Here is a 4,490-nt window from a genome sequence, read left to right as displayed (position 1 = left end):
CTTTTTTGTAATGTTTTATCTTGAAATGTTGTGTAAAATGTGTACTTTCAAGGACAGAAGGACGAGACAGAGTAATGAATAGAAGTAATGAATGTTTGTAGAGTAATGAATGGGAGAAAGTGCTGTAAAAAAAAAGTCGTCCTAGTCTGAATCACGTGAGAAATCTGCACAGATCAAGCACCGTTTATAAGCAAAAACAGTTCTAAACAAATATGATTTTGATGTAAAAGGACAACAGGGGATGAACTTTTTTACCGGAGGAAGCGATATTATGGACTATGGACTCACTGTATTTTGGCCTGAATCAACGGTTGAAAGTTAAAAATGTTTTAATGGTCGATTTGTTTCTTACAAACAAGCAGCTTTTCACTTCACAAGATGTTAAGTGATAGACTGGAGTGGTGTGGATTACTTGTGGATTATTGTGTTGTTTTTATCGGCTGTTTGGACTCTGACGCCACCCATTCACTGCAGAGGATCCATTGGTGAGCAAGTGATGTAATGCTAAATTTCTCCAAATCTGTTCCATGAAGACTGTTCTCATAAATTGCTCAGTTAAAAAAGCCAATAACCTTTTAGAACCATTTAGAACCAACAGAGAAATATATATATATTTTTTTTTTTTGCATGATTTGAGATGAAGCAAAGTTTTATACCAGGAGTGTCAAACTCAATTCCTCGAGGGCCAGAGCCCTGCAGAGTTTAGATTCAACCCTAATTAAACACACCTGATCCAACTAATCAAGTCCTTCAGGCTTATTTGAAAACTACATTGTATGTGTGTTGGAACAAAACTCTGCAGGGCTCCGGTCCTCCAGGAACTGAGTTTGACACCCCTGTTTTATACAGTTGTTTTTAGATGTTATTGCTGATTTGAAGTATGTTATTGAAACATAATCTGTTTTGGAGATTTTTGTCTTGTCCCCATTGAAATAGACTCAAGCTGTGCTAGTATGACTGGAAAGTAGCTGCCAAGAATGTAACCAAGATGGCCGCAGAGTGATTTGCAGATTAGCATTAACTTTTGCAGAAGTCTTTAAAAGAGTTAGTATGGTTGTACTTGTGGTAAATGACCAGTTCAGGGGCCACTGTTGCACCACCTATATGCTCTGAATAGCAACTTGTTTCTGAGGTTTTCCTTTATACCAAGATCAGTTTTTATCAGTATAGATGTGTCCTTCACTATGATAGCCCTCAATGGTTCAGTGGTTGGATGAAAGAAGAAAAATGTTTTCAGGAGCTATTGAAAGAAGTAACTATGCTATATATTTACTTGGTTATCTCTAAAGCTCACTTGCTTTTGTTCTGGATAATTTGACATGATGTTATTGGGGACCAGTGTTGGGGAAAGTTACTTTTAAAAGTAATGCATTACAATATTGCGTTACTCCCTAAAAAAGTAACTAATTACGTTACTTAGTTACTTTTTATGGAAAGTAATGCGTTATATTACTTTTGCGTTACTTTTTAAATATAAGCAGGGCTTGATTGTTTTTATTATAAGAAGTTCTATTTATAGCAAATATAAAAGCCCTTTCACACCAAAAAGTGTCATGAATAAACCTCAGGCTGAAGGAAAAGTAAATTCACGTCTGTACAGTAGAACGCAGGAGAAGAAACACTCTTCAGCAATAAAAAAACAAAGGACAATTGTTAGTTTCTCTAAAGTCATTTATGCTTATTAGTGTGGTTGAACTGGATCATCAAAGGTCAGCAGCAAAGATATTGGTTAATAAAATGGGATTAGATACATTTGTGTTATTTAACATATTTAATTATTGCAGGTTTGCATCATATTCTGAGTTTGCATTTCACTGTTTTAATTCATTTTGATGAATACTAAATCTGTTTTTTTGCGAGTGGGATGAATTAATGCACATTCACATTTAGTCTAGGACTACAGTAACATCATGTTCACACAGCACACACAATGCCTCTGTACTTCCGATTTCTCCCAACATGGGGACAGGAGACTTGTCAGTCAATAAATGGGAAAACAAAGTAACTGGCATTACTTTTTTGAAAAAGTAACTCAGATATTTTCTTAATTAAAAAGTATGCGTTACTTTACTAGTTACTTGAAAAAAAGTAATCTGATTACGTAACTCGCGTTACTTGTAATGCGTTAACCCCAACGCTGATCATAGGCACTAAGTACGAATTACAAGATAAAGGCCAAACACAACTAACTTTGCTCTCTGAAGTTTAATCTCTTGCTTCAGATCAAGGTTCTCCTTGAGTAAGGCTAGAGCAGATGCTACATCAGATCCAGTGTCCTCTTCCGGAAGATGCTCCTTTGTTGCCTCGGCCCATAACAACAGGTCTCTGGTTTCTTTCTGAAAGAGTTGCAAGCGTCTGGCTTCCTCAAGCATCCGTTGTCTTTGAATGGCTTGGGCTTTCAACTGTCGCAGCAGGTCTTCCAGAGCACATACTTCTTCCATGATAGCAGCACTCTCTGCAGGACTACAATCCTGTTTCCTGTAGCATAGCAATGGAACAGTTGACAGGCAGATTAATGAGGATTGATTTAGTTTCACTACTTTATACATAGCGTTGGACATTCTCCTGTAAGTTATTGTTGATGATGGTTCCGAGCTGTGCCAAGTGCCAAAAACATATCATCAAAAATAAGTGGAACTGCAATAATTTTGTAGCAAACCTACATCTTGGCCACATTTTTAAGGTACTCTATTTTCCTTTCCAGGGCTTCTATGTCCCTCTCAGCTTGGGCTTGTCTGTGTTCCTCAGCCTGTAGGGCTGATGGTGAGCTGCCCACATCAGGTGTGTCAAGCTGGGTTAGCCTATTCCTGGAGCTGAGCCTGGACATCCTGGCAGGTCTGCAGGTATCGATTTCACATCAGCAGAGCTAAGCAGCTCATGAGCCATCTCATCCTTTAGTTTTTTAATGTGTTCCCACCTGGTGATACAAAGAAACACTTCAAGGACACAATAGTGTTTTTAACAACACAATAGCATGGTAGGATGGTACGGCTGCACAATGCTGATTTTAGCCTTCATACCTGCGGGTTATGATTCCAAGCCTGAGCTGAATCTCTTTTTTCTTGCTGTGCTGTTTTTTTCACAAGCTCCTCTCCAAGCTTGGTAATGTCATCGAGTTGCTTTCTACCACTGGCTAGTTCGGTAAGAAAGTTCTGTGTATAACATTAAGAAAGAAGTGAATGTTTTTAAATCAAAATACCACCATGTTATCCAAAGAACACAAGTATATCTATTGGAGTTACTTCTCCAAGCAACTTTAAGGCTTTGAATGTTGTAACTGATTCATGTTGACTTGCGTTATTCTGCTAGGCATGTGTTTTCAGTGCAAACTGACCTCATATTTGGCTTGTACAACCTCTAAGTTGTTGGAGTTGGAGTTAAAAGTGTTGAGGACATTCTCCTTCCCATCCAGGAATCAAACTCCTCACAGGCATTATAGAACCTATGTAGTCTTGCAGTGTCATCCAGCATCTTATTTTTTGACTGGTAGGAGAAAATGCTATTTAAATGACTGGAAAATGTTTAAAACAATCTAAAATGGTAAAGCGTAAGGGTAAATCTTGAATATTTACCTGTGCTAAATTATAAAGGCTGTTGAAATCCTGTTCTAGACTGCTTTGTGTGCTCTCTATTGTGTCTTTTTGGAAGTGTGGGTCAGGCAATGATGAGGTAGATATTTCAGCTGTGCCACGCCGCATAGAACGAGTGCGACGAGGTCGGCTCACTTTCTTTTTTGGACTCTCAGGTTCTCCATTCGTAGGTTCAGGTGGTGCTTTCTGCATTTAATTGCATCAAAACACAAGCAAAAGCTGTCTAGTAGATGCAATTTAAAGAGAAGTTTTATGGCTCATAAGATTTGAAACAAGTAGATTTTGAAATTGATAAAAAGTCTTACAGAAGACGGCATCTCTGTGATGAATGTGGAAGATACTAGTTGCTCATTTCCTCTGCTGTCTCGAAGAAGCAACTTATCATCTTTTTCCCTGCTGACAATTGTCAATGTTTCTCCTCTGTCCCAGGTTAATACAGGACCTGAAAAATTGTCAAGATGAGAAGAGAAAGAGAAACTGTTTCATTGTACACACAAACTTGATAATTTTTTAGCATTAAAGGATGCTGTTTACCTCTGTATCTGAACCTAATCTTTGCTTGTTCTTGTGGTAAAGCCTTGCTGATGACTTTTCCTTCTTTGTCATCTTTTTTATCCTTCTCATCTTCACCATCTGATGAATCACTGTAGTGTACCATTCTACTCTGCTGGGTTTCAGTCTTAAATTGATTTAAAAATGTCAGTGCCGTTGAAGCTGTAGCCATTAAAGGTCCCATATTGTACACCTTCCTGGAGTTTTATTTGAGGTTTTGATGTCCTTAAGAATATATATTTGCGGTATAAGTACCAAAAACCATCTCAATATATTTTTACAGCTCTATTCTCAGGAGCTCTGCTGAGAACAGGTCGATTTTGGTCTGTCTAATTAATATTCATGAGC

General features: G+C 37.9%; 1 pseudogene; it reads right to left on the bottom strand.

The window, feature by feature from the left end:
* Window positions 1-4,490, bottom strand: part of LOC107733094 (spectrin beta chain, non-erythrocytic 5-like) — a 36,076-nt pseudogene that overhangs the window by 23,967 nt on the left and 7,619 nt on the right.

This window comes from Sinocyclocheilus rhinocerous, unplaced genomic scaffold (assembly GCF_001515625.1).
Source record: "Sinocyclocheilus rhinocerous isolate Xijiao unplaced genomic scaffold, SAMN03320098_v1.1 scaffold8, whole genome shotgun sequence".
In the NCBI taxonomy this organism is placed as follows: domain Eukaryota; kingdom Metazoa; phylum Chordata; class Actinopteri; order Cypriniformes; family Cyprinidae; genus Sinocyclocheilus; species Sinocyclocheilus rhinocerous.
Note: the sequence above shows the minus strand (reverse complement) of the source record. Positions and strands in the feature narration are given on the sequence as shown.